At 43.0% G+C, this 15,267-nt stretch overlaps 1 protein-coding gene across 1 annotated transcript in view; it reads right to left on the bottom strand.

Moving 5' to 3' along the window:
* THSD7B (thrombospondin type 1 domain containing 7B) overlaps positions 1 to 12,918 on the bottom strand; it is a 993,808-nt gene extending 980,890 nt beyond the window's left edge. Inside the window, exon 1 of the mRNA XM_043487921.1 lies at positions 12,758 to 12,918. The gene's annotated coding sequence lies outside the window, so the exon portion shown is untranslated. The remainder of the gene's footprint in view (positions 1 to 12,757) is intronic.
* Between the last annotated feature and the right edge of the window lie 2,349 nt (positions 12,919 to 15,267).

Raw genomic sequence — 15,267 nt, 5'->3', positions numbered from 1 at the left:
TTACACAGACTTGCTAACTTCTAGCTGATTCTTTTTGTTCAAAGACACTAAGTATTCTCCTGATACTGTTTAGTCCTATATTCTTCAACTGTCATTGGAAACCCTACGCAATTACACATAAATATATCTTTAGTCCACTCTGCTCCCCACCTCTTGCATGCCTACCTCCAAGAATTACTTAACGTGATTGAATGTCAAAGTCCTTCATCCGCAGAAAAAAACAGAATCATTTTTGGTGTGCTCAAAGAGTCTATGACTGAGGTTAAATCATGTTATGACCCTGGCATGCTGAGACAAGAGGCTCCACACTTCCATCAGGTTAAGACTATCTTTTTTCAACTGCAATGGAGCTGTCAGAAGTTACCAGCTGGATTCGGCAGAGCAGATCCAGCCAAAGGAGACACAGAGGAATTGGGACTGGACTCGATTTGTCTTCATTATTTAAAATGAAAATTTTTATAGAAATGGTCCTATCATAAATACATTATAGTTATACTTTAATTCACAATATAAATAAGATTAATGTACTACTTTCATTTAATCCAGCACATACCTGTGTATATATGTGCATGTTAAATCACTTCAGTCATGTCCAACTCTTTGCGACCCTATGGACCATAGCCCACCAGGCTCGTGTGTCCATGGGAGTCTCCAGGCAAAAACACTGGAGTGGGTTGCCATGCCCTCCTCCAGGGGATCGTCCCAACCCAGAGATCAAACCCATGTCTTTTATGTCTCCTGCATGGGCAGATGGGTTCTTTACCACTAGCACCACCTGGGAAGCCCCTGCATAATTATTCTCTGCAAGTTGTTGAAAATACAAATATAAGTAAGATGCATTCTCTGTTTTTACAGCTCATACTTAGTAAGAGAGCTAAATGTATATAAATAAGGCGATTTGGCTTGGCCAAGGACAGAGGACGTGCAAGTCTAATCTCACCAGTTAGAATACAAATTCCTGGAGATTGAGGCTGGTCTCCTCTATTTGCTTTTATCCACTCTGTGTCAGGGACACAGCAGGCCCTCAGTAAATACGCTGAATTTATTCACATAGCTCACAAATGCATGATGCATTTTCCATTGGTTTGTCTTGCTGTGTAAAGACTTCTTAGTTTAAAAAAAGAAAAAGATGTGCTTCACAGGGGATATATTATGTCCACTAGCATTATGTTTTAATTCTACCAAGTCTATAATCCAAATGAAATATCTAATATTCATGCACATAATATTAGATGACACATCCCAAGAGTCTGTTTCCAAAAGGAAATTCCTCCCTCCCTATGAAGTTTAGAATTTTTCTCTTCCCAACTGCAGCCTTGTTCTTAGTAATTTTCTTTTAGTAAGCAACTCAAGTCAGGTTTAAGATACCCACGTAAAATGCTCCCCACTCCCTGCAAAGAGACTTGGAATTATTAAAATATCCCACATTCTCACATACAGCCGAATAGAGGTTACGCTCACAAAGGAGACACACGACATTTTTTTATGTTTCACTCAATGAAAGGCATGTCACATTCTGCTTTTTCAATTGAAGCATGCCACAACCCAGAGGGTCGGTTACTGTCAGAACAAAAAATTCAACTTGAGAAAAGCCCTTCAGATCACTGAGAAGAATGCTACCTGCCAAGCCATGAATCAAACGTACCCGAAATTACTACGATTTGATCAGAAATATCACTGTGGTGGGCTGCATGTCACTTCTGACTGCAGGAATCATAAGAATAAGGTAAAAGAGGACTGAGAAACATTAGCAAGTGAGAAAAATTTTAAGTTCACTCTTCATTAAAGGTGCTTTTCTCTCTTCTCGTTCTTATTAGAGATAAGCAGATTCTCAGCTATGCCCATTTCATATGCATCAGGCTACATACATACCCTAGCAAGCCAATAAAAAAAATGATAATAAAAAAACAGCACAAGAAACTGGAATTGTTTAGCCTGGACACAACAAGGGCGGGAGGACTATGCATGTGAACGGTTGTAAACTGGAAGAAGTCGGGATATGATCCACCACCACAAATGAACCCATGGGATTAATTTTTTGATAGACGATACAGAGAACTCGTCCTACCTTACAGGTTTTAAAAGTAAATAGGTTCCTGAGAAAAGCATAGAAGTGTTTTAAGCTGGCTTTTCTGAAGAGATAATCCATGCTGGTATTCAAGAACAAAATTAGTAACTAGCTGAATGACCTCATATACGCAGGCCAATGGTATGCGCTCTGGAAGGAAACTTGGCGGCCAACAGACAGCAATCGAGTGGGGCTGCTCACAGCACAGGCTCTAGCCATATCCCACAAGGCCACCCCAGCCACACGTGGCTACTGAGCACCACAAACATGCTAGTCTAAAAGACACAGGCGCCCCAATGTCCACTGAAGCAACATTTATAATAGCCAGGACATGGAAGCAACCTAGATGCCCATCAAAAGGTGAACAGATAAAGAAGCTGTGGTACATTTATACAATGGAATATCACTCAGCCATGAAAAGGAACAAATCTGAGTCAGATGTAGTGAGCTGGATGAACCTAGATCCTCTTACACAGCGTGAAAGAAGTCAGAAAGAGAAAAACAAGCATCATATATTAACACATATATGGTACTAATACACCTAGTAAGAGAACAGATTTGTGGACACAGTGGGGAAAGGTGAGGGTGGGATGAACAGAGAAAGTAGCACTGTCATATATACATTATCACATGTAAAAGAGATAGCAGGAAGTTGCTAAATAACACAGGGATCCCAGCCTGGTGCTCTGTGATGACCTAGAGGGGTGGGATGGGGGAGGGGAGGGAAACTCCAGAGGGAAGGGACATATATATACATATACACATAATTATGACTGATTCACATTGTTGTACATCAAAAACACAAAATTGTAAGGCAATTTTCCACCAATAAAAAATAAACAAAAGTAGGAAAGTAATAGTAATAATTTTCTTATAATTGATACATTTTGAAATAATATTCCAAATACATTAGGTTGATATTGATATAATATTAAATTAAACTTCAATGCCCTTTTTCCCCTCTTTTAATGTGGCTACTAGAAGATGTGTGATTGCATATGGGAATTGTACTTGTGGCTTGCTTTCTATTTCTATTGAAAAGTGCTGCATTAGAATCAGAGTGCCTGAGTACAGATCCTGACCTGGATGATGTCACTTACTGTTTCTGCATCTATAAGATGGGAATAATGATAAGGCAATCAACTCTAAGAATTTTGAGAGGATTCCATAAATTCATACATGTAGAATAGTATCGAGCATATAGTGTCACCAACTAAAACCTGTCATTTACTACCTGCCTCTACAAAGTCACGAGCCACTGCAGCCATGGGCCTTCAACACCCCCTGAAAGGAATTCAGGGTGGAGAGCAGAAACGAGATATTCCGTGCTCCGGGAAAACTAGCAGAACAAGCCTACAGATAGTTAGATATTTTCAGGAGAAGATTTTATTAGCCTAAACGTTTGCACCTCCTCATATCAAGAAAAACACTAAAATCAACAACAGTGACTTCTGCTTCTCATGACCAGCAACAAGCTTCTGACAAAATTTGTGCTTGACTCCAAATACCCCTGCTTCACTAAAATCACATGTAATTCTAACATTCACCACTACCTCTTTGGAGCAGTTTCTCAGAGCCATCTGAGATCCTGTTTCCCAGGCTATAATCCTCATTTTGCCCCCAGGAAAAGTTAACTCACTAGTCTCACGTTGTGTATCTTTTTTTCAGTCAACAGTATATGCTCGTTAAAGCTGGTTTTAACACCCTGTGCACAAGTCTTTCTATAGAATATGGTGACATGCAGGCTCTAGTCCTCTATATGAATAACCCCAAAAACAGGGAACCCACATTTTCCTGAGACATGGCACTCCTGAACTTCTCTGAATGTGAAAAAGCTTATTCCTGGAATGAGTAAAAATCTCTCTTTGCAACCCTGAATCTTCTGAGCTTCTTTATATACTATTGTGCCAGAGGCAAAGAGAGAAACTGGCCATATTCCAATGCTATATTTCTATAGAAATTATTGAAAGACATTGGTATTGGAAATGGGGATATTATACATTCCCATGGAAGTTCATATCAAGAGACCTTATGCTGACCCAGCAAAACCCTTTTAAAAAACAAATTTTCAAAAATGTGATTCATCATACATGCTTCACCCAAGAACAACCTTTCTCTTTTAGCAGAGTTGTCCCTTTCAACCAAGGATACTTTGCTGTCGGAAAGTGGAAAAAAGAGGACAGACAAGGGCACACACCTGATCAGATGGCTCAGCCCAATCATGAGAGTGACTGAGGCCACTGCCCATCTACCCACACTCACATCTGAAGACTGGTTTTCCCCCTTTTCCTGCTCTTGGTGCTAATTTCAAAGCTAATGCCTTGAATATTTGCATATTCAGGAGAATAGTTGTCTTAATGATAAGCCATTAATGAAAAGGAATATGATGTGGATTTCCTACACATGTGTGGATTTTCAGAATCTTCCGATAGTTTCTCAATAAGCTCACACTTTTATATAGTGTATCTCAAGCTCTTTACAATTCTAAGATACTATAAACTTTATACATAAGGTCTGCCCCAAATCAAACTGCAGCCTTTGCCCTGTGTCCTGATGACATGTCTGGCTCCAGGTAGAGATGATTTACCATTGCTCTGCCTGTCAGTGGAATCCATCCATCACATGTGTAGGCTCTGGCAGTAGGTAAGTGTGAGTGATTGTGTGTGTGTATGTGTGTGTGTGTGTGTGCATGCTTGCATTCCAGTAGAGGTTAAGATTAAACTTGCTGACTCAAACTTCAGGCTCGAGGGCAGTCTAGCGTGTCAGAAGCAATACGGGTCTTGCAGACAGACAGACTGGAATGTGAATCTTGGCTCCGTGGTTTACCAGGTATCCTGGCCTTACACCCTGCGCCAAAGGTCCCTCAGCCTCCTTTTCCTAGTGTGAGAAATGAGGCTAAATAACAGAAAGTACTTTGCAGTGCTATTATGAAGCTTAGACGTGTTGACTCTTACGTACCCAGGTGATGCAGCATGTCACAGATAAGCAATCATTAGTAGTCACTTCTGTCACCTTCCTGGATATTGTTAAATTTTGCCCCAGAGATTCTCAAAGGCCCACCGTCACCCTTCTTTCCATTACACTCTCCTTTCTCACAGGGTCCCGAACCTTCCATAGAGTGGTGCCCTTTCTGATTCAAGCCCTTTACTATCCGAACTGCACAAGCAGATGCTAATAAGAAAATAGATTCAATCAAACATTAAAATTAGAATTTACCACCTGAGTTGCTCAGACAGAAAGAGGGCTTTGTGAATTGGCATAATTAGACAAAGCTCAGTGGAAGTATAATTAAAAATGGATCTTGACTAATAGGTAAAATGTGGATAACTGGGAGCTGGAATTGGAAAAAACAACATTTGGGGACTTTTGAAATTGGGGTGGGTCTTGTGGTTGACTTAAGGAAAACAGGCCTGATAGCAGAAGGTCAATGTAATGTAGGACCTGGTATATTTTCTCTGTTCACAATAGAAGTGTAACTTGTGTTTCTCAGGGCCTATTTAGCACTGTTTCATTTTAGCCAGAAGACATCTGGAAGAATGCACCAAAGAATTCTCCTTATAGAGTCTGCAAGGTTGGAATCATCCCTTCCCTCTCTGTGATTGGCCAGAATGTATTCTAGCTCGTGGAAGAGGTTAATTCCAGTGAAACCAAGCCCTGTTAACAAGACTTAATCACAAAAATGAATGGAAGTCGATATGAAATAAATTGAGTTAATTCTGAAGACCAGAAATGGAGATGGAAAAAATAATTACTTTTTCTCCCAAAAGAAAAAAGCCTTGTTGAACTACTCCCACATACAAACATACATACATACACACACACACGTATGTGATCTGAGACAGCCGTGAGTAGGAGATACAGGTGCAGCAGATGACCTGGGGTAGAAATTTGTCTCTGCCCTTTACCAAGAGTGTGACTTAGTATGCTTAGTTATATTGGGGTCAGGGGGCGGGGACACATTCAAGAGAAGGTAGAGTGGTATTATGGGGCTTCCTGGTGGCTCAGAAGTAAAGAATCTGCCTGCAATGCAGGAGACCTGGGTTTGTTCGCTGGGGCAAGAAAGATCCTCTGGAGAAGGGCATGGCAACCCACTCTAGTATTTTTGCCTGGAGAATCCCATGGACAGAGGAGCCTGGCAGGTTACAGTCCATGGGGTCACAAAGAGTCAGACATGACTGAATGATTTCAGAACAGGACAACAGAGTGGCTTTATAGAAATTGATAGCTCAATTAAAAGTGGTCTAGGTACTCTGGGCTCTTTGTTCACATAAGTATATGCAAGTAATAATAGCTAAATATTCTTAACAGATATAAATGTTAGAGATTCAAAAAATAAAAACTTAAAACAGATTTCATGTTCAAATACTTAACACCAATGGCTGCATTGATTTATGTCATGAGTAAAAAATATCAAGGGATGATACCAGAAATAGTTACCAAGTGGCAGAGCTTCAAGTGCCAACCAACCAGAACATATTCTAGCAATACCCCTGGGGTGGGTCCCCAGGCCCTCCTCCCACACCAAGTAGTATCTGTCTGAGTTGCTGTAATAAGAGATGATCTAAGAGATGTCAGGGGAATAGCCACAGGACTGAGGTGGTAATAGGGTCCTCAGGGGGCTTAGAACAACACCTGTTTCCCTACTGGTACAGCTTTCAATATTTTTTACAACCAGTAAGGTTGTATCAGGTTCTTCCCAGGTGGCGCTAGTGGTAAAGAACCCATCTGCCAGTGAGGGAGACGTAAGAGACGCAGGTTCGATCCCTGGGTCAGGAAGATCCCCTGAAGGAGGGCAAGACAACCCACTTCAGTATTCTTGCCTGGAGAATCCATGGACAGAGGAGCCTGACAGGCTACAGTCCACAGGGTCACAAAGAGTCGGACACAACTGAAGCTACCGAGCACACAGGCATGCACACGCAAGACTGTATCAGTGGCCACATCACCCGGAAGGTGTCTAACATAAGCCAGCAAGGCAGAAATCAACAGAGGAGTGCCCAGGAGCCAACTCTACAAGCAGAGATTACTGCAAGCTTTAGTCTTACTATAATTAAAATATTTCATTTATGTGTATTACATGGTATAGTTTTCAAAATAACCACCTGAAAGAAACCTAAATTCAAACCTGCATCATTCCAAAACTACAGTTTAAGACCAAGGCAATGGTGCCTGAATACCATGAAGTTAAGAGCTTTTCCCAACATTGTAATTCTTCCAGAAATAATGAGTTGTTCAATAACAAAACACTAGGGCACAAATCTGCAGCCAACCCTCACGCAGACGAGTGGTAGAACACAGCAAAGAGCTGCTTTCCAGTGAAGGCATGGAAGGATCATTTATGCATTAGTTACTCAGGATTCTGTTTTTAGCTGCAGCATATTTAATTACAAGAGGCTCATAATTAAAACATGCCTAGAGAGGCAAAATCAAAAGAAGGCATCATGTCCCTTGATGCAAAATATCGAAGTTCAACAATGACAGCCTTGATGATGTAGGGGACATCTCTTCATTCTCACCAATCCTCACATCTAAGTCAAAGTCCAACCTTTTCTGATGGGAAGACCCCCTTTTTTTAAATTTCAAAAAAGTCTACAGACTCCCACATCACAGGAAAAAGAAAAAAAAAGCATGTGAAATAAGCTAATGACCAAAAGTGAGATGAAAAGTTTTAAAGGTGCTGTGTTGGTGTTGTTATTGTTTTTTTTTTTTTTTTTTTTTATCACAAGAGCACACACCTACTTTTGAAATATAGTAGTTCTTCTATGTGCTGGATGACTTAATTGTTTGGCTTACAAACTGAAACTGGGTTGACTCCTCCATCCCTTCAGTAAGCCTGAGTCCTGGCCACCAAAGAAACTCTATTCTCCAGCATCTTCTAGGATTGGCTTCAGAAGTCGACCAAAAGACATGAAATACCCTGGTTTGGGAAAAGCATCTCAGGAATTTGTTTGAAATGGATGATTTTCAGTAGATGGATGCTTTCTACAGGTCCTGGACTTCTAGCTGGAACATATCCCAACCTCCAGCCAACCCAGGGCCACCAGAATCCGAATTGGCTCTGGGCAATCTATCGTGTTATTGTTTCTCCTGAGTTCAGTGGTTTTTGTACACTGACAGACTGGGGTCTCAAGTCTAAAGTCAAGGGGAGACTGTCAGCCACCAAAGACCTCTGTTCAGTCCTGAATGGTGGGTTTTTCCTCAAATTCCAGGGCTTCTTCCTATACTTGTACTCCTAAATACATAGTTACACAACCCCCTAGGTTGTCTAGTTAATATATTGTGCAGTCTTCAATACACTGCACCCTTAAAGCTTTGTCCATTTTTAGTCTTCACTCAACAGTCTGAACATAAGGCTAGCATATACTTGAACTCTTGGTGAAGTTTGAACACTAATAAAATCGTATACCCATAAAAAAAAAAGGCATGAAGTAACTGGATTTCACTAATATTCTATTTTCCCCTTCAAATGAATTGCTTGATCTAGTTGCTAGACAATGCTCATAACTAATCATCCGTGGATTACAATGGGTGAAAATAACTAAGTATCTATATTTTATTTACCTGGCTGGCTCCAGGCAACATGGCTTCAAATGCAAGTGCAATCCTAGGATTCAAGGACTGTGATCTCTATTTCCTCCTCTGTCAAAAGCTACATACAAGCTGAAGGGAAATGCACCTAATCCTCTTTGGCTTGCTTTCATCAATAGCTACTGTTAGCTCTTATGAATAACCATCCATGAAAATGCTAGTCAAAACATCAACAAAATAATCCCAACAAATGAGAAACTCTAAAGGGTGAATACAATATTTATCGTCTTGGAGCAAGGCTGCCACAGACTTCCCAGGTGCAAAAACACTAATCCCACTTGAACTCTCAATTTCTAGAATTAAAAGTAGAGTTGAAAATCCTCTACTTTCACAGGTTTAACGTGTTAATTATCACTTAGATATAATCCTGTTAACAGCACTAAATTAAGGACCTGTGTTATATTTGGGAAGCTGCCTGGTGTTAAAGGGAATGCGGCTGCTTCTTTTATAGCTATAATCTGGGAAAATGTCTTCTTTTAAAAATATAAAGCACTTATATGCAATTCATATCCAAAAAATCCAACAAGATATCTAAGTAGCTCATGTAAATAGTTTTGGATACTGTATTACCCTCTATTTAGTCAAAGATCCATTTTTTTATACTTCACCTGGAGAGTGTCTCTGGAGTGAAGCTGTCAATGGCGTTGAGCTTTTCTCCACCAAGTATTAATAGTATAGTTGTCACTACTTAGAATCTTTTAATCTGTTCATCTTGATCGTGCACTTAACATTGCATCATTTGTCATTCTGACTCTTAACTCAATAGGACCAGTCAACTATTTTTCATCATTCTATTCAAACTTTTGAAATGATGTTATTCCTTTCATGCCTAATCTTTATAAAGGTGTGCAGAGCAGCAAAATTGCAGTTTGGGAAAGATATTTTCTTTGAAGGAATCAAATGACTTCCGCTTCAGTTTGTGAAATATAATTAAAATGACTTACATGTCTTGGAAATTTTTGTTTGCTTGTTTGGACACTCCTCTTTCACTCGCTTAGTTCCTATCTTTTTATCCTGCTTATTCAGTCTATTATTTAAGGACAAAGTTTTTTAAGCAGATATTAATAAAAGAATTCCTTCAGAAACACGATCTGAAGCAAGTAGATGAGGTCCTTAATAGGCTTTCTCATGAAGTACATTTTAGCAGTATCATTTTTCTCTGATTCTTTACCTTCTTTCTTTCAAAAGGCACACTCAGCACAGAACAGAAAGGCATCTTCAGCTGCCAATTTATTAATGTCAATCCTCAAAATTGGAGACTGTGTTTATACTGCTTTTATCATCAGCAATTATTGTCTGCCCATCTAACAGTCTCTCTGTTTCTTAGCTCTTCAACTAGCTAACAAGAAACAACTTTCACTAAAAATAATGGGGCTGGGGCTTCCCTAGTGGCTAAGATGGTGAAGAATCCACTGCAATGCAGGAGACTAGGGTTCGGTTCCTGGGTCACCTGGAGAAGGGAATGGCTACCCACTCCAGTATTCTTGCCTAGAGAATCCCATGGACAGAGGAGCCTAGTGGGCTACAGACCACATGGTCATAAAGAGTTGAACATGACCGATCACCTAAGCACACACAAACACAGACATACCTAGGTCCTGTTAGGTACTGAAAATACGGAAATAGGCAAAAGAAACATAGTCCCGCTTTAATGAGACGCGCAGTGCTGAGTCATTTCAGTTTGTGTCCAACTCTTTGCTACTTTATGGACTGTAGCCCACCAGGCTCCTCTGTCCATGGGATTCTCAAGGCAGGAATACTGGAGTCGGTTGCCATGCCCTCCTCCAGGGGATCTTACCGACCCAGGGATTGGACCTGCATCTCTTATGTCTCCTGCATTGGCAGGCAGGTTCTTTACCACTAGCACCACCTGAGCATACTAAACTTTAGTCTACTAAACATTAAGCATTGAACAAATAAACTACAAAATACCTTTAAAAAATAATGAGGGTGAGTGCTGAGGACTATGAAACACTATAAAGATAATTTTTCAAGTATGAATTTAAATATTAGAGTAGATATAAAGTAAGCCCACTTGTTCTGAACCATTGAAATGGACTTTGAAGGTCTATCAGCCATTGGCAGACCTTTGCTGGACCATACATCTCCAAGTCTTCACCACGGCTTAACTGCAAATCTTCAGAACCCTGAATGGTTTGCAGGTGTTCACAACTGCTGAAAATGTTTGTGTTAAAAAGCAAGACTCTGCCACATTTTCTAAGTCAACAATTTTATCTGTATATGTTGTTACAGGGTCAAGAGAATTATCTTCAAAATTATTTTTCACTTAAATTTAAATGCAGAAGAGTTTCCAGTCCCCAACTCCCAGCAGGCGGGTGAAAAAAAATCCACAGTGCCCAGGCATAGTAAGAAGCCAATTCCAGGCATCTTCCAATGTCCCCAGTTGGCTCCTCTACCCACAGAAAGCAGAGAAGTGGCCACATGAAGTTTTAAAAGAAGGCCCCTGATATTAATGGTATCAAGATTAAAAATAGCAGTGCATCAAAGTGAAGCCTCAAGACACATACTTTATATAGCTTTCAAACCACAAATACAGGAGACTCTTCCCTTACCACTGGATAGGACTTCTTGATTTGTTTAGGAACATCCTAAGTTGCTTTCAAGAAGCCTTAACCAACAGCTATAATATAGTTCAGAATATAAAGGAGCCTCTCTGGAGATCACTACCTCCCAGTTACCCAAGAAACCATTACTGTCCTGGGTGGGAAGCATACCACTTTGACACCCAAAGATTGCCCGGCAAAAGAAACTCCAGATGCACTTATGCACACACCTACACACACACACAGACACTCCACAACCACACCAGCATGCATCCTGCCTACATGGGTTACCATTTTCATGATAACACAGCACCCACAGATGCCCTCTTGAAAAACACCAAGAAGGCTCCTCCAGCCAGCTTGTCATTTACAAGAGCACAGATGCCTGGTAAAGGTGGGAAACCGTCATCTACCAGCAGATCACCCTGACAATGAACAGAGCACCAAATAACCCTGGCATCTCCCATAGAAGAGGTCAATGTAACATGATCTTGGTCAATTCCCCCTTGACCAAAGATCACTGAATTGTTATAGCTCTTGAGGAATGCCCAGAATAATTCCAAGAAAAAGTACCACCCGCCCTTCCCAGAAATAGTTGTTTCCCTTAATCTAAGAGATTGAGAGAGCTGAACACTTCCTCTCCAAACACCCCCGCCCCCCAAGCTTTCCAAGTTCAAGAGTCTTACTGTGTGGACTGCACAAACGGGAGGGTGGGTTCATTTGCATATTCAAATAACTTACTGGAGGTGTTAGAAAGGAGAGGTGACAGGAGCATATGGGTGATGCTTTAGAGATTACCCGTGTTCTCCTCCTTGTCCCTTACTCTCAAGCACCGTTCTCAGGTCTCCCTTCATAAACAGAGTGATGTAACACCAGACCCACAAGACCCATTCTCCCCAGCTCGCCCCTCGCAGGGACACTGGAAGTATAAACTGTTGCTGCAGCTTCCCTACACTACACTGATAAATCAGAAGACGCTGCAAACTTCTTGGCTTGCTCGGCTATCCTCTCGGGGCACTGAACGCCCACGCACAGATTTCCCAGTCAGAACTATGGAAAGGGAACTCTCAGTCAACCTGTTTGCAAAGCCGCAGAACTCTATGCTTTCTGATCCTGGGCTTGGAGGCTCTGCGCTCAGGATGGGAGACCCCTGGCTTCCTTCATTAGCACCCCCAAAGCAAGCTGGAAGTGTAGGGGGCAGAGCTCTTGCCGTCCCACTCCCAGAGCTCAGTCCGGTGACCTGAGGTCTGTGCCCATCGTGGGTAGGGTACCTCCGCCTTCCCAGCCTAGGGGTCTCCGCACGCTGCGCCCCTGGCAGCCCGCCCTTTCTCAAGCGGCCTCAAGCCAGAGGTGTCCGGGAAGCTCTGCTTGCAAGTTCCAGTGTATTGCCCGGAGAAGGAGAGAAGGAGGCTGCCCAGGGTCAAAAAAAATAAAACAAAGTCTGTACCCGGGGCGCGCCCCCCTCCGCCCCGTCACCTCGCCAACCGGGTGCCCGGCATCCCTGGCTTGGGGCGCAGCGCAGCGCGGTGGTACTCACCCGCCTCGCCCGCGCCGCTGCCGCAGCCTCTGGGAGCTGCTGAGTCCCGAGCTCTCTGAGTGCAAAAAAGATGGTGGTGCGTATCGGGAGACCACCCATTCCAGCGTCTGGCAACCCAGCGGCGACTCTGGCTCCTCAGCACTGAAGGAAGAGGAGGAGGAGGAAGGAACGGCGCAGTCGGACGCCATCTGCTGTACACCTCTGCGCTGCCATTGGCTGCCTGGCGCATCCCCGGGAACCGCGGGGCTCGGGCCACTGGGAGCCACCTCGCGCCTCACCGCCCCCAGCAGCTGCTCCCCGCCTCCCCTCCCGTCCTCCTCCTCCCCGCCACAGTCTCCTCCTCCCCTTTTCCCCAGCGGCTCGCTCACCCGACCCTCTACTCGGCCCCCTCCCCCATGAGAGCCACCGCGCACCGGCCTCAAGCTCCAGCCTCTGCTCCTCAAGACTGTTTTCTGCAACTTTGAAGCTTCAGGGTGCAGGCGTGGGCCGGATGAAGGGACTCCCCAACCAGCCTGAGCCCGGGGTACCCAAGCCTCCGACAGCCTCGGGCAGGGGCCAGCACTTTGCGCCTCGGGGGAATCTAAGAAGTGGCAGGGGAGAAGGAGGCAAAGAGAGCGCGGGGGTGCTTTACTCCTCAGTTATAATCCCAAGCCCCTCAGCAACACATGCACACACGCACACACATACACACTCACGTGCGCACACAAACACACGCAACACTCACAGGCAGAGTTGTCCTGCCCGGCGGATAGCCTGGCGTTCCTCTGCAGTCCCCGGGCACGAGAGGGCTTCAGTGATACAGGGAAGAAGACAAAGAACATCCTAGCTGGATAGGTAAAAAAGGGGAAATCCAGGGTGACTGGGGGAGTACGGGAGGGGGGCGTGTCCCTAGCTATGGTCCGTACCTGCCTGGACATCTCCTCCTAGAGGGGATCCCAGAGACTGTCAGCCCACCCAGACCCGAGCCTAGTTTCAGCCTGTTTTTCAAAGGATTCGTGTCCTGGCCGCAGGACTGGGGAGACGGGTGTGCTGTCCTTGCTGGAGGGGGCGGGAGAAGAGTCTAAGGCAACTGGGTGGTAGAGCCAAGTGGCGAGTGAGGAGAGTCAAGTCCGCTCAGGTAAGACTGGCGTGCAGAGAGCACGTGGGCAGGCTGGAGCAGTCACAGCTGAGAATCCTCCCCTTCCTCTCTGATACCATTCCAAACCCTCCAGGTTTTAGACAACTTTGATCTAGGTAACTTCTTAAGCTCCTTCAGAGAGATGAAGAAGTTTCTCCAAAAGAGAGGGGAAAAAAAAAATTCTTGAGGACTACCTATTGCCAATTACAGGGTATTTTGCCTGTCATATCTCTTTAAATGTGTGAACCCAGCAACAGCAGGAATTGTATCTTTTTGATTTTATCCAATGCTTGGCACGCCATGGGTGCTTCAAAAGAAGCAAAATAATCCTGAGAAAATTAAAGCTTGATGTCATAGCGCAAATTAGATTTAAGAGATAAACAGAGCAGCTAGGGTTGTCACGGGGCCGGCGGGGGGGGGGGGGTATAAAAGAATGTAAGTGCCACTGGAAAGGGAAATGTGAATCTGATGATGAGGGGTTCTGATCCACCTTGCTGTGGGACTGGATACTGAAAACGGGAGAGGGAACCTGCCTTGCTTAATATTTTAAACAGCAATTTCTATTCTCCCAGTGAGCGCTGGCATCACCCTAAGTTGTGCCTTTCTTTCTGACATCACTCTCTTAAATCAGCTGCCATCCAGATCCTAGAATACTTCCCCAAATCCAAGACCATGATTTATTACTCCCAAGAAATAAAATGGCAATCCTATGAGCCTGGGGGAAAAGAAACTGGTCCATTATGTTTTATTGTAATCTCAATATATACAGATCAATAGCCAATGAGTCTCATTTAAGTAACTTCAGGAACAATAGCCAAAGAAAAACGTCTGTTTTCCTGAACTGTTCCATCCTGGCTTTCCAGATTCTGCTCTTTCCAGAATCAACACAGCATTTTCAGACCACATCCCATGTACGCATCCATATGGTAGAAAGATCTGTGTTTGCAATCCTTGTAGAAAGGGGCCATCAAGGACCCACTTCTGAGTATGTCATTTATGCATGTTTTTACAATTTTGTATTCTCCCTCTTCAGAGGCACCAATACATAGGTTTTTCTTTAGGCTAGGAATTTGAATTCAATGTGCATTTTAATTTAATATGCTAGCCCATTCTCATTAACCCCTTGCTCTGTGTCAGTGATCATTATAATATTTATAAGAATATTTTAATTTTTGAAAAGTAACTTTCATTCTCTGTTGCACTTGGTTTGGTCTCCTGCTTTTTTGAATCTAGAATACAAAATATAATACCTATATGGCAATCATGTCCTATACATTGGGATTCTAAATCAAAAATAAGGAATTCATAAGGATAAAAATCTAAATCATATCTAAATTACAAAGAACCTTGAACTTTAAGCATTGCTACCTCTTGTTAGCTTTCTGACTACTCT

Source organism: Cervus canadensis, chromosome 15 (assembly GCF_019320065.1).
Source record: "Cervus canadensis isolate Bull #8, Minnesota chromosome 15, ASM1932006v1, whole genome shotgun sequence".
NCBI lineage: Eukaryota > Metazoa > Chordata > Mammalia > Artiodactyla > Cervidae > Cervus > Cervus canadensis.
Note: the sequence above shows the minus strand (reverse complement) of the source record. Positions and strands in the feature narration are given on the sequence as shown.